The following is a 24,512-nucleotide window of genomic DNA, read 5'->3' on the forward strand; positions in this document are numbered from 1 at the left end:
GCGAAGAGAGGATTCGCACATTCGAAGCCCTCGGAGAGCGTCCGCCTCTCGGAAGGCGCACTAGAGGAGGCGCTCGATCGCACTTTACCCCTTTTCCAGCCGTTTCTTACCGACCGCTATCTTTTACCCGGCAACCCTTTTTTTTTTTTTTCCTCCTCGCCTCCGACACACCATTTATTCTCATCCCCTTCCCGTCCGTCTCCCGGTGACACACGGCCAGGTGTGTCCAAGCGTGGCGTCCCCTAATAGGAAATACATTATGGATGTCACATTTCTCTCCATCAGCACAACAAAGTCTCCCACGCCCCCTCTGTTCCCGCCGATAATGAAAGTTGGAGCCACTCTCGGGGAGATGTTGGCATAAAGGGGGCCGAATCAAAAAGCCGTCGTCCCTGCCAGAATGAAAGTGCATTTTAAGTCAGCGCGACCTTGCGCTCCCTTTGTCTTCAGCCCCTCCATTAATGATGTCAGCCTCAAACTGGCAGGAATCCTTTTGTTCCTCATCTGATTGAAGCTGACAAGTCAATTTAGTCAGTCTTGTTGTGCGAGTGTGTGTGCGTGTGTGTGTGTGTGTGTGTCGTGCATACGTGTGGGTGTTTGTGTGTGTGTGTGTATTTACGCACCGCTGTGAGAAAAGTGTCGGGTGGAAGAAACCGATAAAGAAAAGGGAAAGGCTATTCAGCTCCTGTGAGACGGTCCAGGTGTGTTTGGAAGGTGGGCGTGTCCTCCTGAGACCTTCCTGGAGAGCAGGAGCGTCCAGCTCCAGGAGAAGCTGCCGAGGAACTCGGGAAAAATGAGCCGCATCAGAACGGAGAAGACTGACTGTAGAAAAACTAAGCTGGGTTCATCTGGAGTTTACACAAACACACACACACACTCTCAGCGCTGACACACACACTCACATGTCACAGACACGTCTGAAGCCCGACCAGCCTCCAGAACTTTTGATGCAGCGTTTCTTTTTTTCGCCGTTCGGACGTTTGCGTTCGTCGGTGAGGGTTGGCTCTGATTTTCCCGGTCCGGACGTGGAATCTGCTCCTGGACATCGGAGGGCTCGGCGGTTCCTCCGGGTTCCTCCGGGTTCCTCCGGGTTCCTCCTCCTTGCAAGTCTCTAATTGTGAGACGCCCCTGACAGCAGGGTTCGCGCTGTGAGAATGAAAAGGGGTCTTGGGTTCTGGTCAGACGTTTGTGATCTGTGTGCGACCGGGAGCAGAGAACAGGCAGGGAGAAGGTGAAAGACCTACGTTGACCTGCAAAGCGGCGAAGGTGGTTCAAGAAGCTCGTGGAGAGGAAACTGGGAGCACCAGGACCGCGATCGACGTGATCGACCCACAGCTCCGCACCTGGAACCCCCTGAGGAAGGAGCGAGCCACAGAAGGGGAGGGAAGTCCAAGTGTCGGGACAAGAACGTCCCGATTGAATGAACACAACTCGGATTTTATAGTTGTAGGTTTTATTCATAAAGCTCCAAATCCCGACAGAGGTGTCCGATGACACTTCCACGCAGACCGAGTCTGGACGGCTCTTTCAGACGAGCCGCAGAAAGCCAATGTTCCTCCTGGAGACGGTTCTCGGAGACCACGGCGAGGAAACGCTGCCTTTCACCCGGGACAGACGCCAGCTCAGTGCCAGAGAAGGACAGAAGACAGGAGACAGAAGGGGACGCCTGGGAAGAACCAATGATCTCGTACCGATAACAACGGTGCTAACAGCTACATGCTAATAGCCCAAACATACGAGAATGGCTTTAATATTCATGAAATAAATGACGATGGCGGACAGGTGGCGAGAAGCCGCTGGAGATGGAGGCGTGCTTGAAGAGACGAGCAACATCAAGCCGAGTCCTTACGCTCCGTTTCATGCAGCTGTTTGGAAAACATTACTTTCATTCATTCCCGACAGCGCTTATCCTGCACGGGGGGGGGGGGGGGGGGGGGGGGGGGGCAGCCTATCCCTGCTGTGATTGGCCGAGAGGCGGGGCTCACCCGGACCAATCACAAGGACACGTATAGAGACGACCGCCGTCGCTCATGAACCCGTCGATCACCTTTCCACGCTTTCCCCCTAATTTTAAAAATTGAAATCAAAGCGCAAATGAACAGTTTTCCCATTTAATCGCGACCTTTGTGTCGACACTGACAAACCAAACGTCGACAGTGGAACTTTTACATTTTTTATACGTTTGTATTCATGATCTTTTAATGGAGCACCGGGACAACTCTGCTCAACCTCTCTCTCTCATTATAGAAATATAATTCACTGATTGGTTGTTTATTAGAGGGTGTTTCAAACACACTGATGACGGTCTGATTAATGAGCGTTTCTTCCAAAGTGGCAGATTATCTGCCCGTTACCGAGCCTGGAGTCGGTCGCCATCCGTCTTCCGACGCAGGTCTTTAATGGCACGTTGTCACGTACGTGTTTCCCTCTGGTTCCTCGTGACGGCGCGCGTCACGTCTTCATGAATAATGGAGCGAGCGAGCTCCGGCTCGGCGTCCTGAGACGGCGGGGAGATGTTTTTCTGCGGCTGACCCAAAGAAAGTAAAACACTTTGCACGTCTTCTGTTTTCTGCAACGTGAACGTTGGGAGGAGAAAGAGGGGAAAAGAACGGCAGGTCAGGGAGTCCACGTGCACGTCTTCTTTGGAGGTGTGGACTTTGCATCTTTATCTCTTTTGCACACATCACTGAGTTCGGTTTAATGCTTCATACATATTTAATAATAATGATAATTATAGATATGTTTAGAGAGTACTTTCTATCCGGTCGCCGCACGAATGAGAGGAGATAAGAGTTGGAGTTCCAGCTGTCCCTTAATGGGGCTGAAAGCTTCCAGAAGATCCCCCCTGTGGGAATCCAATCAGGGACCTTCTTGCCAGGAGGCGGAGGCTCTCACTGCTGATACAGAACACGCTGAAGGCGCGCTAAAGGGAAAAATGACCCTCACGCTTAAAGCATTCGTTCATCCGTCATCTCCGCGGCCGATCCTCGGGCCGAGGTGGCGGGCGAGCCGGACGCCACCTCTGCTCCCATCACAGCGCCTCGGACAGAGACGTCCAACCGTTCACCCTCCCGTCCTCACGTCTGGACAACGCAGGGTGTCAACATCCGGCGCGTGCTCGGACTGCGGGAGGGACCCGGAGAACCCCGAGGAACCGCGAGGAACCCCAAGCAGACGCGGGGAGAACATGGAGACCCCACAAAGAGAGGACCCTGCGGGGATCCAAGCAGGACCTTCTGGCTGAGCGGTGGAAGCGCTCACCTCTGCACCGCCATGCACATTGGCACCGTCTTCAAATGTGATTTTTGGCCTAAATGGAGTCCTTGTTCACCGTATGGCTCGGGTTGCTGTGTTTCCTGAAAAAGGAACCGTCGTCTTCAGAAGAGGATTATAGAGATGAAGATGTTGAGGTTCTCTTTGGGAGTGACCAGGATGGAGAGGATCAGGAATGAGTCCATCAGAGGAACAGCACATGTTAGATGTTTTGGAGAGAAGGTCAGAGAAGCCAGACTGAGATGGTTGGGTCATGGACAGAGGAGGGATAGAGAATATATTGGTAGACACTGGGATGCTGGAATTGGAGCTGCCAGGCAGGAGGTCTGGAGGAAGACCAAAGAGAAGATTTATGGACATAGTGAGAGAAGATATGAAGGTAGTTGGAGTGAGAGAGGAGGATCCAGAGAATAGGGTGAGATGGAGAAAGTTGACTCGCTGTGGCGACACCTGAAGGGAAAAGCCGAAAGAAGAAGAAGAATCTTCAGAAGAAGATTATACATATATATTTGTTATTTTTTTGCAACGTATTCGGTAAATAGTACACAAACAAACAAACAAACAAACAAACGTCCAAATAGCTTCCAAACAGCTCAGCGAGGCCCGTCTCCAGTGAGTTCTGCCGTCCTCCCCGTCTGCAGCGTCAGACCTAATCGGAGCTTCATCAAACATTTGTTGCCGCATTTAATTCCCGTCTCGGCCTCCACGCCGGCGGGTGGCGTGGGCGAGCCGCGTGGGCCTCCCTCCTGTGCGCCGCCGAATAATCATTTAAAAAATACACCAGGCGTATTATCAGGGTCACAACTCTGAACCGCTAATTAAATGGCTGCGGCTTCATTATTTCAGCCGCTGCAGATTCACTCCGCCCCGATTTCCATCTTTTTATCATAATCTTCTCCCCCTCGCTTTTGCGCCGTGTAGTTTTTTCCCCGTCCTCCGAGGTGACTAAACCCTCTGCGCTTCGGATAACCCTCTGTGCTCAAATGCAAACGCACAAAATAACCAGCGCCCGAGGAAGCCCTCCATTCTGACATTCTGATTGGCCGCGGGATGGACATCCTTTTTTTTTTTTTTTCCAAAGTTGACATCTCTGCTATATTTGTCTGATCGCGGTGCTAAATTAATACACCAGAAAGGTTTTAGTGTTCCATTTCCGCTGCAGACCGCAGATAATGGTTTGAAGAAAATGGGTTTTCAAATTGCCTCAAACATTTAGCGTCCCCGAGTTAGCAATCAGGGCTAATGAAAGCGGTGGTTCTCCAGCAAACACGTCCCCGTTTGATTGGAACCCCCCCGACGCACCGCGCCCCCCCCCGCCACGTCAGCCGGGATCTGCTGATCTGGGCCGACAGCGACAAACACGACCGCCGCCCGACACGTTCCCGCATTCGTATCCGTCTCTAATTCGCCGTTATCTGCGTTTTACCCGTGGACGTTTCACAGCGGGCCGCTGTGAATTTACGCCGCGTCGGCCGATACGTGACGCCGCTCCGCCGGGACCGAATCATTTGAATACAAATGGCGGTTTCTCCCTGGTTAATTTTCAATCGGCGTGAATTCATTTTCACTCGACAGCTCGTGTCGCTCGGATTCAATTTGAATACGTAATTCTGAGAACGCTCTTCTTCCAAGTATTAATTCTTTGTAAATAGAAAACCTTTGGGATTTGGACTTGGCCAAACAAGTGTTGTTGATAAGCCCGCAGAAAAAAAAAAAACACGGACAATAGGAATAATTGGAATTCACAGTTACACACTCATCAGATCAGATTTTGATGAATGACAGTGTTTATTAAAAGGAAAAGACAGAACAACACATTTGGGCTGCTGTGAAATCCTAACTATACGTCCATAGGTTTGTCCATATACATTATCTACATTACATATATATATATATATATATATATATATATTCTCCGTATCCTATGCTCTGGATCTTCCTCTCTCACACCAACTACCTTCATATCTTCTCTCACTACGTCCATAAATCTTCTCTTTGGTCTTCCTCCAGACCTCCAATTCCAGCATCCCAGTGTCTACCAATATATTCTCTATCCCTCCTCTGTCCATGACCCAACCATCTCAGTCTGGCTTCTCTGACCTTCTCTCCAAAACATCTAACATGTGCTGTTCCTCTGATGGACTCATTCCTGATCCCCTCCATCCTGGTCACTCCCAAAGAGAACCTCAACATCTTCATCCCCGCAGCCTCTTATATAGTTCTTATATATATATATATATGTATATATCAACGCGATCCCTGCTTGGATTCCCATTTGTGTGAGGTTCCTGCATGTTCTGTCTTAGCTGCGTTCCTCGGGGGTTCCTCGCCCAGTCCAAGAGCATGCGTGAGGTTCAACGGTGACCCCGACTCGTGGACGAGATGGCAAACGGTCGCGGTCTGTATATGAGGCGCTGTGATTGGTCCGGCCGCGTCGGGCTCGACCCCCGTGACCCCGGCTGCGGGAAAAGCAGCGGAAATGAGGACAGAAGGAATGAATTGCAGGAGCGCGAACCGTAATGAGACTCCGTCTCCTCCGAACCTTCACCGTCTCCTTCGGCTCCTTCAAAGTGAAGCGGTCGTCCTTGTCTGGAAACTAGACGAGCATGAATGTTACCTTAAGCATGAATATCACACAGCGACTCTAACTAGGTTGCGTGAGGCCCCCGGGGACGGCGCCAAGGCATTCGGGGCCCTCGTATCCTTAATAAACATGGCCTATTATTTTTTTTTCATAACGATCTCCCCAAGTTTTTCTCAGTCCGGCTCGGCCAAGTTGTGTGGAGGAGCGCGGTCGCGGAGGTTGGCGAGGGCGTGACGAGCGGTCGTCCTGCGGAGGAGGCGGAGAGCGAAGGGAGGACGTGCCGGACGTCTTGAGGCAGAGCTGCACCCGAAGAACAGGGAAGAACATCCTGGTGAAACAGAGGCGTCGAATCACTTCTGATTGCGCTTCGTGCCGATTTGGTCGACGTCCAAAGCAGCTCCCCGTGCGACGCCCTCCTCCGCCACCTTCGAACATTCAAACACGACCCGGCCTGGTTCACTCTCTGCCCCGGAGCAGTCGGCGGGGAAACCATCGCACACACACTCGGCGTTGTGTGTGATCGTTGTGTATGATCGTGGCTTACGTGACGTCCTGTAGGCCAGGTGACGCTACGACGTGAAGCCTCAAGCAGACCCTACAGGGACGTCTGTGCAAACAGAGGAACCTCCAGTAGCTCCCAGGACCTCCTCGGGAACTAGTCCGCTTCTTGGTGCATTTTGGACGGCGGAAGACCTTCAGCTCTTAGAACCATCTCAGCTCCCACTCCGAGGCAGGGACTTCCTACGTCTCCATAGGAACTCCTAGGAGCTTGATGATTAGCAGACCTCCTGAGCCACCACATTAGCAGATACTTCTTGCAGAGCATCATTTTTTAAAACTGTAGTCGTCACCGGTCAGATGTTTTCTTGGGGCAGAACGCGAGAAATGGAGCACCGAAGAGCTCCAAGTTCTTCTGTCCGTGCTTCTCAGAGGGGTTTCCAGGGCTCGCAGAAGAACACCTCCAGAATAGGAGTTAGTGTGTGTGTGTGTGTGTGTGTGTGTGTGTGTGCGTCTTGTTCAACATCCGGTGGCTCACACTGCCCTGACACTATATGTCAGAAAAAGAAAAACCTGGATTGCTTAAACATTACGTCACCGGCGGCGTCCGGCGTCCGTGCCACTCGTGCCAGATGACGGCGGCGACGACGGGGGGGACGTTAGGAGTGGAATTAAATGGTGTAATTTGTTGAAATGGTTTTAGAAGAATAGATTTCAGATGGGAATCTGGGTTTTAATGATTTCTCCCACTTTATGACGCAATTCTGACAGCTATTAGGCAACGAGGTATTAATTAGCGAGCGGGGGAATTTCTCCAATGTTCCGTGTAAACCCTTCTGTCCGCCGGTGTCGTCTCAGAGCTCTTATTGTTCTGTGATTGGACCTTCTACCTGCTTTATTTCATCACATTCCCATTAAAACTAATCCTATATTGGCCTTTTCCTATTCCCGATAATCTCAGCGAACCCGGCCCAGACCGATCGGACCGCTTGCCCCCACGTGTGTGTGTGTGTGTGTGTGTGTGTGTGTGTGTGTGTGTGTGTGTGTGTGTGTGTGTGTGTGTGTAGTAGCCAAAATCCATGTGGCGACACCAGGCAAGCGGCGGCGTGGTCCTCCCCCCCCCCCCCCCCCCCCTCCCCACGGCCCAGGGGGCTTTGCAGGAATGGATTTGTCTATTAGCTTGTAAAGAACATTGCTCAGTGCCATATCGATCATCTGAGCTGTAACGTTTAGGGTCTTTAAATTGTAGAGTTGATCTAGTGGTACACGGACTCCCCTGGCTATTTTACTAGAGTGAGAGATGATCAACTTAACCCCTGTGCCACGCTTGGCCAGAGGAAACACTATAAACTTGTCCAGCGGAGCTAGAAACCCTTTCTTTATTGAGCCGGCCGCGCCGCCGTCCGGGAGGAGCCGCCGTGAATCTGCCAGGTGCCTTCCAGCAGCCGGCCGCCGCTTTTGCTTCCCCTCTTCTTTAATAGTGGCCTCATCACACCGTCAGCCATCCAGCTCTGCTCCTGACAGGCTGTCAGAATATTGGGTATCGTTGTCCTAATGATGGACCTTTACAGCTCACTGATCCAACCGAGGAGTTACTGGACTGTGCACGGCTTGATGGGGGGCTGAGGAGTGTGTGTGTGTGTGTGTGTGTGTGTGTGTGTGTGTGTGTGTGTGTGTGTGTGTGTGTGTGTGTGTGGGTGTGTGGGTGTGTGTGAAAGATTTTTTTTTTTGTCATCTTTCTCTGCACCTCTCTGAACACACACACACCCCTCCTACATTCTCCTCTCGTTGCCATGGCAACAGTCATCAAATCCGAACATCAGCCTCTGCTTTCATCTGGCGGTGTCCGCCGGCGGCCTGCGGGCGGCCTGCGGGCCGTCTGCGTCCGCACACACACACACACACACACACACATCCGCTGCCAGGTCTCATGCTAATAAGGCGGCCGCGTCTCACCGCCGAACTTGCCAATCACCTCGGTGGCCGGGAAGCGGGAGGAGAACCGGATCTGCGGGTAAACAATCCGGCGAACGGACCTCACGCCGCCCTCCGCTGCCGGCGTATTTAAATGAGAGACCAACATGGCGAGCGGCGCGGAAACCGACGTCAAGCAGGAGCCGACAACGGCCTTCCGAGGGCGGACGGAGAGATTAGTGTAAATCGGCGTGTTCTCAGCTTGGAGAGGGCGGGGGAGGCGGCGGAGGGCGCGGCGCCGCCTGCGCAGACACATACGCTCCTGTGGCTGAGCGCCATCTGGAAGGAGGTCGGCGGGCTTCGGGTTTCCGGGGAGGAATGGAATCGAATTTCACCATTTCTTATTTTGATTCGCCTCCATCTCGGTCGTCTCCGTCGCTTGCGACGGCGGCTTTTGTTGAACTGGCAGCCGGAAAGCTTAATGGAGCCGAGCCCGGGGTGGAAAAAAAACGGGGCGAATCCCGCTTCCCTTCACGGGAGCCCCCTCGGTAACGGTCGGGCTGGCAGACGTCGCGGAGACGCCTCGCCCGGCGCTAAAGGCTGCTATCGGCGGCGGGCGCCAGCAGCGGAGGCTGCGGTGACGTGGCGCGGCGCCCCGGCCTGTCAGACCTCCAGAGTGTGAGCGCCACCTGTCATTATCAGCACTCAGCCTGGCAGACGCGAGGAGCTAATGGCCCACTGGGTCTCGCCCAACAATCTGCTGACCAGTGTTAGCGCTGCCGGTGGGACGGCTACACACACACACACACACACACACACAGGCGCACACACACAAACTCAACAAGAACAAATGCATCTATTGTGAGTCTATGTAAGTCGCCGTGCATTGCAAAGACCTCTCATTGTGTGGATTATTACAATAATACAATGATGTCTTCATAGTTTGTCTTAATCCCAGTCCCTTAAAGGGATCACCATGCAAATGGGCCTCGGGGATTTCTCCCTTTCCTTCCCGCACGCCCTCGCCGTCCTCGCCGTCCTCGCCGCCTGTCTGTGTATCAGATGGCTAGAGTCGCGGCGTTCTCTCCGTTCACCGTGGGCTCCCCCTCCTCGCCGGAGAATCGGCCGTACGATTTTCAGAATTGGATTCGCAACCTTTCGCCACCACCGGCTCTTCGTTGAAAATGCCACTGTTAGACTGCAGAGGCCATTAATTGTGACGGTTAATTAAGGTAAACATTAAATTAAGAGCGTTTTAATTGGTTTCTCTTGATGAGGGAAGGGATCTGGAGCCACAGGAATCTGCATATGTAAATAACAGAAAACCCTGCCCAACTCACTCCTCCTGTTTATTTTCCTCTCTCTCTCTTTCTCCGGACGCACCAGCTGACGGCCGTTCCTGTGCGGGATGCCGGTTAGCATTAGCTTAGCATTAGCGTTATACAACAAGACCGACCCTGCAGGATTTTAGCAGGAGGCGGCGCCTTCACATTTCTAACATGTGTAATCGCCCCCTAGAGGATGGTCACTTTTTGCGTTACCAGACATATTTATTTCATTTGACTTTTTGTATGCAAAGTAGATAGCCTTGCCTTCTATCCCCGTGCACCGTCGCCCGGACACTGCACATCCGCTTTCCTCCGTGCACGTCCTTTTAGCCACGCCGCGGCGCCCGTTCGGACCGTCGCGTCTCCAAACCGCCAAGTATTCTCCCAAAAGCGCAAGGGTTTTATTAGTGAGGGGAGGAAGGAGACGAGTGGCGCCGGAGGCGTGGGGTTTGTTGTGCGTCTGTCGAAGGACACGGCGAGCAGACGACCGCAGGGCCGCGCCGTCACCCGGTCACCTTGCTGCCGCCGCAAGCGTCTCGCGGCCAACGCAGAGACTCGTGCCAGCCATTCAGAACAACAACAAAAAAAAAAAAAAACAACAACATGTGACCCGTCCAAACAGATGCTTGTCGGCATTTCCAGATAGGGTTTACAGGAGGGAGGTGCGTGGGGCGTGAAGACGGTGTGTGTGTGTGTGTGTGTTTATGTGTGTGTGCGGGTGCACGTGCACTTCCAGTGCCACGTTTCCTCTGTGTTCATGTCTGCCTGTAAATACATCCTGTTCCAAACAGATGTATTCAACTCTGGCCGGTCGCTGCGGCGACCCGGAGGCATTATGTTTTTCTGTTCCCGCTCAGCCCGTCTGTATATCTACATTCGTGCCATTCTCAGGAACACAATATCCCACAATTTGAGCTGCCATCTGCCGCGCCGTTACCAAGGCAACATACAAAACGGTAAGAATCCCCTTCATTACCTGGGTATCCAGCATCCCCGCTGAAACCCAACCACTGTTTATACTAGAAATGTGATTTATGGGATTAAGTTACACGTCTAAAAAAATAGAAATATATGTCACAGTGACAAAATAACCATTTTACTTTATTGCCAGTTTATGCTGAGTGATGAGTCCATCGGTTTGTGTCGTCTGCGATCGGCTCCCGATCTGTGTGTGTGTGTGTGTGCGTGTGTGTAACAGATTGATATTTCACATGCGAAATAGTAGACATGTTGACTGAGTGACAAACCCAAAAGATCAGCTCCTGCTCTGCTATGATGCTTTGTGTTGTTGGTCCAACAAAGCGCTTGATGCCTCCGGCAGCAGCTGCAGCAGCAGCAGCACTAAAAACAAAATGGCCAATTCCACATTTAATTGTCTTTACTTGAAAACAGTTTGTTTTAAAACATGTCAGGAGAGGAAGACTTTGCTCTGTATGTTTGAAATCGAGCTCACACGATACCAGGGTGACCCATTTAGCGTGCACGCAACGCCGCGCTCACACCTGCCAGATGCATCACGCTCTGGAGATTCGCCTCCAAAAAGCTGCGGGCGCCTCAGCCGGTCCTGGGCCCGGGGGCCCGGCTGACGCAACGATGACATTACACACACGTTGTCACACACACTCTACCAAAGTGTCACAATACCTCTTTGATTTGATCTCACATTGATCTGGCGTGGATCCACAATAGGCTGTATGATCAACCTGACATCTCTGACATAGTCTGCTTTAAATCACACACACACACACACACACACACACACACACACACACACACACACACACACACATACACACACACACATACACACACTGAAGGCATAAATGTAAACTGCACTCTAAGTGGTTGGTAGATTCAAGCAACACATTAATTTATGGAGTTTGGACCGGACAATAATCCATACACACACACACACACACACACACACAAACGCAATTTGACATTAATTGTTACATTCTAATCTTTAGGCGACTCTCTGGAATAAATAGAAAGAGCAGATCAACTCAACATGCATCATCTAGCCTGCTAGCAGCGCGGTAATAAAGAAAATGCAAGCAATTTAAAGCGAGGAGAGCAGGAAACAAATGAGTGTAATTAAAGGCGACTGTGTAAAGACATGATGGAGGCGGTGGTTAGGTATATCACAGAGTCCGGACATCTTATTTAGAGAGGCTGGGATTTATTTGGCCGGCGTACGCCATCCTTTAGCGAGAGCACATTAAGAGGAAGCCAATTACAGTGTCGCCATACTTTTGGTCGGAGAAGAAATGAGTTGAGATGACAACTTTGTCCGAGCATTTGCGTTAGAAAAGCAGATTTCATGCGATATGAGGTGTAGAAAAGTTAAGGGACGCCTTTTCTACCGTTAACCTGTGGTCGCGTATCGAGGCAGGTGATTGGCTGTGGGTCGTATGGAGGCAGGTGATTGGCTGTCGGGCTCCCTGTAGGGAGCAGTGGAACGGCCTCGATAAGGAGACGACATGTTGGACACCAACTTTCTCTTCTCCCAAAGTTGCCAAAAAAACCTGACGGACTGACAGCGTCCGTCCTCGGCAGACGCCGGTCCTCCTTTGTGACCGGACTCAAAACAAAGGCCGGAGATCTTCAGATGCTGTTAGAACCGGTGAGCGCAGAAACGTGGGTCAACACGTGGACGACCGCCCGGATCGTCCTGCCGGCGGCCTCAGAGGACGCGAGCGCCGTGCGCTCCGAGTCTGAGGGGCTTCACCGAGATGAGGAGCGATTTAATTGAACACCTATGTAAATGCTCCAGACAGGAACACCAGGCTGACCTTTAAATATAGATTTCAAAACCACCGCTTTAATTTTCTCCACATTTAAAAGAACATACATAGCTTTTACCCAATCTTCCGATGACTGAGTTCTTACTCATTTTCCTTTGACCTCTTCCCCTCGAAGGACTAGTCTTGGTTTGTTCTTACCAAATATCCCATGGCCGCGTTCCTACATCTGTCAAACAAATGACAGGTACCAGCAGGGAACCGCTGACAGAAAATAAGAACTTGGGATTTGTCCGGTGGAAACACTTAGCAAGTAACTGGCTCAGGTTTCCTTTTTCTAAACACTCGTAGAAGGCATCGCGAAGACAACTGACGTACCTCTGTAGTGAATAACACCTTCCTGAAGGCACCGTGGTCATGTGTGGCAATGTGCAAAGCCATCTCTGTGCACACTGTCGTGCACATAGCCGGCTCCGTGATGTTGTGAGGAGCTAAAACAGGCGTGCGCGTAGAGACCCTTTCTGTCTGGGCGCCATAACAAACGTGGAACCCCCCATCGGTGATGGCGAGCAGCGAGTGTCGGTGGACTTCCTGCTCGGAGGCCCTGGACCGCCGGGGGGGTCAGTTCCAAGAGGATGTAGACTGGTAGTCATGCTAGCTGAAGTAGCCTGGAGTCCGCCGCTACCGTTATGGTCCGCCCTCCCGTGCATGGCAACCGGCAGCGGCGATCGTGGCCGCGCCCGTTTTCAGGCAAGTAATGCAATGTACCCGTTTCCATGGAGACAGAGACGGAGGCGTTCTCGAACTTTCCTCCCTGGAGCCCGGCTCCGTCTTGTCCTGTTTTGCAAACGGCGTGCTCGTGCAGACGTCTCGACCCTTCGCCTTTTCACCCATAATTTGTTGTGAAAACGGGGCCGCAGACCAACGGGCGACGCCAGACCCTGACGCGTAAACAACGCTGTCCGTTACAACCGAACAACCTGTGCGATGGGAGGAGGAACGTCTTCTAGGTCCAGAAGAAGCTCAAGCCATGGAAAGTCTAGACCAGTGTTCAGATTACAGGGAAACAAATGTTACCTTTTACTTTTATTTTGAAAGGACGATAGCGGCAAAAGGCCAACCGAGCCACTTTGCATCCGTCGACATCTGAAATGCGTAGCAGTGATTCATGGCGGCGTTGTGCCAGCGTCTGCGCCCTGCTGATGGGAATCCACCCACACACACACACACACACACACACACACACAAGGGGGGGGGGGAGGTCACGGCCGCTGACAGTAACGGAAAAGTTTTTCAGAAGTTGATAAGTGTCCAAAAAGAGAAAAACACCTGCTGCGGCTTATGGCTGCTCAGCAACACACCTGTCAAGCTAATAGGCAGGACAAACTAGCTAGAGCCTGCGGGTAGTAAAGAGGACGACATCTGACGGGAGGAGGGTTCACACCGGCTGTGCTACCGGCCGGGCCGTCGCTCCGGAAACACCACTGCGTCATACATTTCAAATGAGTTGAGCGGCGCTGCGTGTCGTGCACGTGCTTCCACGCTGAGGAGCTTCCATGGAGGTGGCTTCGTGGCCTCGGAGACGTTCTTTCAGACCGTGCATTCAGTCCTTCAGAACCCTAAAACTCGCACTCGGGCTCGCAGGGATTCTGTGGCCTAGCCCGGCTGTGATTGGCCGAGAGGCGGGGTTCACCCTGGACCGATCACGGGGTCACATGTCGACACGCAACCTTTCACCCTTCATGTAGAGACAACTGATAACTCATCCGTACGACATTCAGACCGTCAACCGTTGACTCTCACATTTGCACATGTAAAGACGTCCGGCCATTCAGGCATCCGGACAATGCGGGATCACGGTGACCCTCCTGCATGTGTGTGGACTGCGTGAGGAACCCCACACACACACGGGGAGAACATGGAGACCCCACACAGGACGTCCCCTGCGGGGATCCAACCAGACACCTTGTTGCTGTGAGGGGGCGGAGCTAATCTCTGCGCCGCCGTGACAATCGGAGGTTATTCTCACAATCTGGCTGCCGACTCTTCATTCTTGTCCACTGATCAGTAATAATCACCATGGTATCAACATTTATGTTCACGTCTTCTCTCGCTCTGCTGAAATCCTCTTCTGGGCTCTTAATTCGCATTTTTACTATTTTCTTGAATCGATAGACATGCACGAGAGCAGATTACAGTATTGATAAGCCTTGTATGATACACACACACACACACACACACACACACAGTGCAAACTCTGCCTTGTTCTCATCACCTTTTCACCTGAAGCTTTTGGAAGTGACGGCCCTGAGATGCAGCAGGTGGGTCGCCCCGCCCCGCCCCGCCCCGCCCCGCCCCGCTCCGCCCCGCCCCGCCCCCCCGGCGCTGGGACGGCGTGACGACACACCCGGGTTTTTGTGATCAACACTTGGATTGCAGGCGGAGGCGGTGATTGGACGGAGAGCAGAGGGTGGGCTCACCTGAGATGGGACACCATGGTGGTCTCCATTTGTTGTTTACATTGCATTCGGAGATGCAATAGCCGGACTGTCATCGGCGCCAGGGTTATTATGGGATGGGACGGCTCACGAAGGAAGCCGGATTTCTCGCTTTCTCCTTTTGACCCGAGGGGAGTTTGATAGTGCGCTGAAGGAACTACAGATCTGCAGAGTGGAAATCCTCCATCTACTTGTGATGGCGCTTCACCCCCCCCCCCCCCCCCCCCCCCCACACACACACACACCCCCTCCCCGGCCCCCTGGGACAAAACGTGGTGTCGATGGCGGCCTCCCCCGTTGCTGGAGTAAAGGGAAGGGTCTGAGTTATGGCTGAGAGTCGAAGATCCCCCCACGACTTGGGAAGTAACAGATTGGACTCAACCCCGCGAGATGTGCCGGGGGATGATCACCTCGGGGAAAAATCGGAGCCGACCCCCCACCCGTCCCCCCGTCCCGCCTCCTCCTTGGGCTGCGGAGCCAGAGAGATAATGGGGTATCCGGCTGAAAATAGGTGTCTGCGGCTGTGCTTTTGGGGTCAGCGGCGGAGTCGGGTCAGCACACAGGCAGGCAGAGGAAACCCGGGGAGGCAGAATGAATGAGAGTAATACCTCATATGTCTGTCCTTGCCCCCGGTTGCCCCCCAGTCAAATCCTCACTATTATGCTTTCATGCCTGATTTATGTGATGTGGGTGATGTAGCGGTATCTTTTTCTTTCTGGAACCGAGGGACGGCCGTCTCCGCGGAGGCGCCGCGGAGCCTATTTAAAATCCGAGCGGTTTCCAACGCGAGGAAGACGCGCTCGCTTTGAGTGACGTTCTCCGGGCCGCTCCGGGTCACTCCCGCTAATTCCAGGGCTCTAATTGTCAACACGTGTTCTAAAACAACAAGCAAACCTGCATATCAAAGGTGTGTATCGCACACTCTTCACTCGGCGCTCGGGGCTGACTGCAGCTCCTCTGCAGGAGCAAACCCACATCTTCTCCTTTGGTGTGATCCTGAGTGGGCTGGTTGACGCAAGAGCTATTTAGATCATGGCTGTCGCATAGATGAATGGATTTCCTCTGATATTTCACTCAGAGGGAGGTAAGGAAAGCAGCTGGAGAGGCGGGGGCCCGCAGATACAGCAAATATATATACGTGCCGGCTTTTTACATCAGCCGAGCGGTCGCGGGGCGACGCCTGATCTCGGGCGATGTTTGTCCGGAGGCGGACGGCCGTCTGTTGATTAGCCTGCTCCGGCCAGGAGCGGCGACTCTGAGCGGGCCGGTCCTCCGGGGCCGGGGGCTGAGCTGATAGAAGGCTCCGCCATCACGGCCGGAATAAACGGGGCCGGTCGGCGCCGCCGCTCCGGTCAGTGAATGCTTCGCTCGCTGATGGGAACCTCTTTAACTCGGATCGGAGCTCCGGTTCAGGTCGGACGGATTTATATTCCCCGCCGCAGGAGGGAACGTCCGTAGCTTTTTCCGCGCCGTTATTCATCGGGACGATCCCGGCGACCGCTATTCTTGAAATTTGGTTCGGCTAGCGGCGGACGGCGAGGGTCGGCCCCCCGCGCGGCTTTTGTTCATCTGTTTCCGCGGCTCCTCTCGGCCTCCAGCTCTTCACACCTCCCCGTGTCGCCATCCAGCATCCAACCACCTGCGGTGAATGTGAATTAACAGATGACACGCCGCTCGCAGCGCCGCGCTCGCCACCGAAACAGATTCATCACAGAGACCTAGATACCATTTTCTCCCACTAATTCACACACTATGACACGCACGCACACACACACAGATTCAAACCAGAATACAAGCCCATGCATCAAAAGGCGAGGCAGTCTGTGCACGTACGCGCCGTTAGTTTCCGTCAGAGGAACGATGGCACGTGCAGATTACCTCCCTTTGCTTTCTCCTGTGGTTTTAATGTTTCGCTGCTGAAAATGTCACCCGGTCCATCTACTCACAAGTCCATCGCTGGAATCTTAAATGTTCCTCAGAGCCGCCTCGCTTTTTACTTTGCATGCCGGCGGGGGGTTTGGGGGGGGCGGGGGGTCCCCCGAAATCAATGCGTGTCACAAGTTGAAAGCACAAGTGAAGAAGGTTTGTCCACAGGTCAGAGGTTTATTGTGGATTATTGACTCGCCCCTGTTGCTTCGGCAGGCATGCAGAGGATACATATATTGACAAGGCATCACGTCCCAGCACGACGCTCAAGTGGCCAAATAATTTATTGTCCTCTAAGAGGATTTTTCTTCAAAGTCAATACAGCAAACACTGAAAATCCTCAGCGGGGGGGGGGCGCGTCCTTCCCTTACTCAATACTCGGGCTCATTAGCTAACCGTAGGATCGCACTCCGCTCGCTGATGAAGGAACGGGACGGCGGCGTCTCACTGATCACAGCGTTTCACCTTCACGCTGTCACTTTTTGGACAGAATCGGGGCTCGGGGATGTGAATAAAACACACCCTTCACAATATCCGCGCTCTTTGTGTTTGTTCTGTATAGTATGGGCTGGAGCCGGCTCCCTTCTGCCTTTACTTAATATCCCCCATTCAACGGTAGCAAATTCACTGTTATTTTGAAGAGACTCCCAGGGCTGGTAAAAAAAAAAAAAAAAAAAAAAAAAAAAAAGAAAGAAAAAAATAATTTGATTTCATGAATCGCAATTTCTAATTTGTGAGGAAAATCAACAGCGTGATAACGGGAAGATTGCGGTATTGACCGAGAGCGAAGCGCTTCTATTAAGGAACCAATTGTGCAGGGCGAAGTCTGCCTGTCTGTCTGTCTGTGGCATTCAGATTTCTATTATCAATATGTGACAACGCCATAGCATTGCATGATTGTGTGTGTGTGTGTGTGTGTGTGTGTGTGTGTGTGTGTTACTGAAGCCTCGCTCTAAAGTCTCAGAGTCTCGGTGACATTTTGGAGCAGCAGAGTAGAAGGTGTTCCAGCGTGACATCGCTGGAATGCTGTGGTTTTATAGAAAGACAAAAACAGCAACAATATTTCCAAAGGTCCTGAGTTTCACCAATTCTGTTTGCGAAGCGTCAGACTCCCTCGGCTGTCACCTCCTCCTCCTCCTCCTCCTCCTCCGACGACGACGACTGAGACGGCGCTGAAGTTGCGGCTGACTTGCTTTTTCTGCGCAGTAATGAAAACACGCCGCCCCGTCGCGGCGACCCGTTTGCCGCCGCCGTGCCTGCACATGACAGGGCCTCGACTCGGAGAAAGAAAAATGACATCAGAGAACCTTTTTCAGAAAAACAAGTCCCCGTTTGCGTGGCCAAGCGTCCTCGGGCGAGACGGCCGACCCCCTCTTCCTCCCGATGGTCTGGTCCGCGCCTTCCGCCTTCATCGGCGTGTGAATGTGTGTGTGAACAGGTGAATTAGCTCGCTGTTAGCGACGGTTAGCAGATACGTGTCAGATAACACCAATCCATCAATCAGTATCGGCTGCTTTTGCTTGAAATAGATGCTCTGACAGTCAATCATGACGCTGCCTTTTATTCCCCATGCATATCACAGGGCTGGTGCACGTGTGTGAACGTGTGTGTGTGTGTGTAGACGTTGGCTGACGGAAGGTGGAGTGGAAACAGGGAAAGTCCTGGAGTCGGGATCCATCAGGACACGTGCACGGATCGGTGTTTGTTCCCCAGGGCGGCGGCACCGTCTGGTTCTGCAAACCCCCGCTCACGTTCCCCTCACTTTCCCGGGTCTTCAGCCCGAACACAGTCCGTCAGCGCTCGTCCCGCGCGGGGGCCGGACCGGCCCGCGCATGAAATATTCATGAATTCGCCTTAACTTGAGTAATTACGCCAAAGAAAAGCCGATCCTTGGCGGGCTGAGCGATATGATGGAGGAGGAGAGGAGCCCCGCCGCCTCCTTCGCTCGCTTCTTCTCTCTCATCGATTCTTTCCATCTTATCGCTCCTTTCCCCGCGCCCTTATTCCCCGGCTCGTAACGTCTACGCACCGCAAAGTCTTTAATTCTGAGCCTTGGCTTTGTCGTTCACCGCAAACACTTTATCGGGTTAGTTCTTTTTGTCATTATAGTTTTCATTTTTGGATTTTACGTTTGGTGATCGAGGCTCCGGAGACGGCAAAAGGGCGTCAAACGTCTTTGCTGTATTTTTCACAAGCCGGTTCCACGCCGCCGCCGAGATGGCCGTCCGTGCCAGGGGGCGGAGCCAGGCGGAGAGGGGAAGCGCGGCGCCGATGCAAACGCAGCAGTTTGCACATGGCGGCGCGGAGGTGAGCGCCGCCCCCGCGCCGCAGGAGGTCACCGGGTGGATTCCCACTGGGCTCCTTCCTGCGTGGAGCCTCCACGTTCTCCTTGTGTCTGCTGGGGTTCCTCAGGGTTCTCCGGGTTCTCACTGTCCAGACACATGCGGGAGGTCCACTGGAGAGCCTGCGTCGTCCAGACATGGGAACGAGAGGGTGAAAGGTCGTATGCCTCGAGAAGCCGCCCTGCGATTGGTGCAGGGCTAACCACGCTTCTCGCCCAATCACAGCTAGCATGGGTTCCACCGCCGCGACCCGGCGAACGGCCGAATGGACGTTTCCCTCAAGTCCTGAGAGGACTGGTCGTGTCGCCGCCATCCCTGACGGGTCGTGTTTGCGTCCTCGGATGCTGGACGAGGGTCTGCTCCCCCCCTGGAGCTCCTCCGCCCCGCTCATCCACTCCCAAGTTCCTCTCCATCCAGTTGTTTGCTAAAACCGAGCAGCCGCTCAGAAAAGCCCTCTCAATGACAGATTCCATTACCTATTCAACAGGCCTGATCATCCAGAAAATCTGCTGACAGCAGCCAACAAGAGCCGCCGCCGCAGCTGCAGACGCGCCACGCAAACAAGCGTGTTTGACTGTCGGCCCGGCGCGTTGGCAGCCAAAGGGCCGCTCCCGCGCTCCGACCGAGACACTTCCATGTCAGATCGACAGAAGTCACACCGCATGAATTCAGCCATGCTGAAATGACATCAAATCTTATATATACATATATATGCATCAAAAAAGGCTAAAACAGGCCGGTGAATAACCAATGATGTCATCCAATGTAGTGTCTCCTGGCCCGCAGGAGAAACGCAAGTATGGAGGTATTTATCGGTGACATTTATCAGGGCGAGTATCAGAGTATTTGAGGTGACAGTACTCAGTACTGCAAAGAACTGGATCTACAAATACTCGTGAAAGAAAGTACGCGCTCAGCAGAGGGTTTTACTGCTCGTGGCGAAGCAGATGCTCTATTGCATTCTATGGCTGGAAGAAGCAGGGGGATGGGAGCCAAGCTGGTGTAATGATGTATGTAGAAATATATATATATATGTATATTTGTATACGTGTGTGTGTGTGTGTGTGTGTGTGTGTGTGTGTGTGTTTGCGTGGCCGCGATGCCCTGCTGCAAACAGGCACACATACAGCCCTTCCTGCTAACGTGCTAGCCGGATCTGGCCGTGGAAAGAGAAATTATTCAGGCCTCTAAGAGCCGCCGGGGAGCTTGTCGTTTCACATTAGAGCCGTCGGGACGGGCGTTTCCGTAGATTTCAGCCATACCGGAAGGAGAATGATATATTTATATATAGAATGGAGATGGGAAGCTTGTCTGCTCATGCTGCATTAGCTTTGTGTGTCTGTGTGTGTGAGTGTGTGTGCATGGATACATGCATGCCCCTGTGCGGGTGTTAGTCCCTTGCTGGTACAATGCATTTCCATTATAAGGAATATGGCAGCGCGTGTTACGTCGAGCCGAGCTGTCGGCTGTTACCGTGACTGTCACATCTATAGAGATGGTGGGGGGAGACTGGTGTGGGGGGGAATTTTCCTGATTAGATGCCACCAATTTCCTCTTCATGCAGTCTGCACACACACTTAATGCAGGCACATGCACACACCCACACAATGGATAGATTTATTAAAGCATGTCAGGAAAGTGCAGGCTTCACATTTCAGCAAAATGGAGCCATTTGGCAGGAGAACAGCCCCCCCCAACCCCCACCCCTTTAACTAACTCGTCTCAGCCGCTCTTCCTCCCGCGCCGCCCATGCCGCCGGTACGCCGGCCCGATCAGGCGAATCCGGAATGGCACCAAATACATGTTTCTGTCACAAGCTTCGTGTCAGCTTTTTTTCCGTGAGCCGGGGAAACGGGGAGAGAACGGGTCATTCTGACAGTGGGAATCACTCTGCGCGCCTCTTAAATGTTTCACCGCCTTAATGGGCCTCCAGAAATAGATGCAGCGCTAATGTCCTCTGGCTCTCGGAACGGGGGCCGAAATGTGTCCGCGGCCGCAGGAGGTGTGTGCACGTGCGAGCGCGGGGCGCCAGGCGGCGGCGGCTTCGTGCGATTCCGCCGGGCCTCCGTGAGGGATTCCGCCACGCAAATGAAACCACTTCAATCGGGCTCCTCTTTCCCCTCCATCTCAGAGGACACCCTCGTCGCTATTTAGAGCACCACTTTGACTTCAACCCCGCGGAGGCGCGGCCCTCCGGGGCCGCTGCTCTTAAGTAGTGCGCTATAGACTAGAAGGAATCATTCAGATTTGCCTCATATAATCTCTCATTCTTAAAGATATCCTGAACAAATCTTCCAACAAGCTCCTCGCCCGACGCAGACGCTCCAACACGAGCCGTCGCCCGGCTCCAGCATTAGCCGTTCGCTTTTGAAGAAGAGTTCGATATCGTGGGATTCCCGGCATTCTGCTCATCCGGGCGGCATTTGCTGCTTCAGAACAGTTAACCATCTCCCAGCATGGTTTCCCTTCTCCAGACAGACTCTGACTTACAATATTGATCTCTCTCTCCTCTGGCTGTACCCCCCCCCCCCCCCCCCCCCCCCCCGCCCCCAGACGATCCATACTAAATGTATTAGCTGTGGAGAGAGCTACAATGTCCTCTGCGGCTAATCATATTATAACCACAGAAAGAGGCACCTTTAAAGAAGAAGCCTATTTTCATGGCCGGCAGCGAATCGCCCGCCTCGGAGCGGAGCGGCGTGCCGCAGTGCACGTCAGAAAGTGGGCTGTACACGCCGTCGCGTCAGGTGATTATCCGGCCTCTTCTGATTAAAAAGAAAAGCGCTGGAGCCGCCACACAAACACATGCATGTGTTACATTTGCATCTTCACAGTGACACACGCACACGCACACACGCACACACACACACACTGTCATGTATTTGACAGCCGGCGGCGTATAGGAAAGCAGGCCTGATTTTGGAGTGGGCCAATCAAAGACGTGGATGCTAATCAGAGCTTCTCTCCTGCCAGTTTGGAAGGATGGCAGGAATGTAGAATAAAGGAAAAGCTTTCACGGCAGATGCCCAGAGCCCGGACGGCGTGATTGCTCTCTACCTTATTCACTGGGGAGCCGGGGAGAGAAATCAGAGCCGAGCGTCGGGACGGTGCCGTAAATTGGCTTTCGCGAGATCTTAATGCCGATCCGCCGTAATGAGCCGCGGGCCTGAGCTCCCGACGTTCTCGCTCTCCGAACTCTCCGAACCGCCCTTCCGATGTCGGGGGGCCAATTCCGCGCGGCAATCGGTCTGTGTTTGTTATCGAGTCGACGTAGCCGACGAGATCCCGGCACTCGCCTTGTTTTGCTAACCCTCCGCTCCTCTGACTGCTTCCTCCACCCGCTTATCTCCCCTCTGGCCGACACCTTCTGCACATGTTCTGGGTTTTCACGCATGATACATGCAGAAGACGGAAGGCTCTCGACACTCTATTGTCGTCTCTATTCCGTGTGTGTGTGTGTGTGTGTGTGTGTGTGTGCGCGCGTGCTTGACGGGCTGTTGTTGGCTGCTCTGACAGACAGTTCCATTAAATCATAGCACAGCGGTAACCCGCCGTGACAGGACGGCGCGGCCTCCTCGGAATTCCTCAATCAGAGTCTCTCATCCGGCTAACGAGGAAGTAAACATGCTAAATCGTCTGCAGGAGAGGAAACGGAGAGGCCGTCTCAATTCTGCGTGACAAGGATGATGGCCGCAGATGTTCTGCCGCGGCCGAGAGCCACGCGTATTCATGCGTTCATCCGCTCCGTCCAGTCTGAGCGGAGGAGTTTGGAAAAGAGGTAGAGAAACGTGTTGGAGCAGCTTGGAACGGCTGGAGATACAAGGCTATCGGACAGGATGAACGGAAAGGTGGAGCAGCCATGATGTTTGCTCCACAAACTATCACCAAAAGACAGCAGGCGGAGCTGGAGGTGGCAGAGATGAAGATGCTGAGGTTCTCTTTGGGAGCGACCAGGATGGAGAGGATCAGGGGGACGGCACATGGCAGATGTTTTGGAGAGAAGGTCTGAGATGGTTGGATCATGGACAGAGGAGCGAGAGTGAAGATACTGGTGGATGGATGCTGGAATTGGAGGTCTAGAGGGAGACCGGAGAGAAGATGGATGGACGTGGTGAGAGAGGAGATGAAGGTAGTTGGTGTGAGAGAGGAGGATCCAGAGGACAGGGTGTGATGGAGAAGGTGGATTCACTGTGGAGACCCTGAAGGGAAAAGACCAAAGGAGGAGAAGAAGAAGATGTATTCATTCATTCATCATCTGTACCTGGAGGTCGGCTGCAGTGAGCGGCTGTAGCGAGAGGCGAGAGGCGAGAGGCGGGGTTCACCCTGCGACCGTCGCCTGCAGATGGCAGAGCAGAAGATCCGGTGGTGTGAACCAGTGAACGTAGCGCTGAACGTCATGGAGAAGAAGGGGTCCGAAATGGCCAATTTTACCCCGGTTCCCTTAAAGGGGCTCCATTCCCTCCCGGGCTCTCGGCTCAGGCGACAAACTCCTAGCCCAGCTTCTCCTCCGCATGCCGAGGTGTCCTCGGGTCGGCGCCCCGCACTGCGGCGCCGCCCCCGTCGGCGCGTGAGCGCGAAGGGGTGAATATTATTCGGCGCTATGAAGCCGCAAAGTGATAACAAGTGCTCTGTAAATGGAGGCAATTTATATCATTGTTCCTGCTAATGGTGCTCACAGGGCGCCGTGCTGTCATATCCAGATTTTTCTTCTCGCGTTTATATGATTCCATTGCACGGCGGAGTCGGTGCTCGGCGGCGTCGGAAGACGTGGCTCACGCGTGACACCTATCGTGTGATGCGGCGTTTAATGCGTCTGTCTGCATGGACGGTCCGCGGGGCCGTTCAGCCTCGCCGAGCCTCCGTCGCAGCTCTCGGAGCGGCGCTGACGCGCCACGTCGAGACGGCGAATCAGCCTCGGCCTCGTGGCTTCGCTCGCTTCTGTGATGCCTTCAAGTTCACGGCTGTGGATTTTTTTATCAGGGTGTGCTAATTGGGCTAATTGGCAGGGGGCTGTCAGTTTGACCCGGTGTTTGCTCTACATTTCAAAGGAAATTTATTTAGAGGTACCAAACCACCCCCACACACACACGCACACACACACACACACACACACACTCGTGAATCACAAGCGTCTCCAGTACATGGATCTGCTTTTTAATCTGAATAATGGCTCTAGGAGGGTGAGAGGGTGATCCCCGTATATTCTACAAGCCTGTGTGTTCTTGCCGATCAGAAACCTCTCGCTCCGCCGCGACGCGATTGGCAGAATAGACGATAAATGAATGACTTTTATTTTGTTGTGTCCTGTCTCCTAATTTGTGCAGCACCTTGATGGATAGAGTTTTAACGATAAACGCATCATTATTATGAGGGGCAGCGGTAGCTGTGAAAGACTGAAGCCTCCTGCT

The 24,512-nt window shown here is 53.1% G+C and overlaps 1 protein-coding gene across 2 annotated transcripts in view; it reads left to right on the forward strand.

Moving 5' to 3' along the window:
- tenm1 (teneurin transmembrane protein 1) overlaps positions 1-24,512 on the forward strand; it is a 203,657-nt gene that overhangs the window by 53,830 nt on the left and 125,315 nt on the right. The window lies entirely within an intron of this gene.

Source organism: Fistularia commersonii, chromosome 31, assembly GCF_037954325.1.
Source record: "Fistularia commersonii isolate RoL2024-O1a breed Wild chromosome 31, RoL_Fcom_v1.0, whole genome shotgun sequence".
Taxonomy (NCBI): Eukaryota; Metazoa; Chordata; class Actinopteri; order Syngnathiformes; family Fistulariidae; genus Fistularia; species Fistularia commersonii.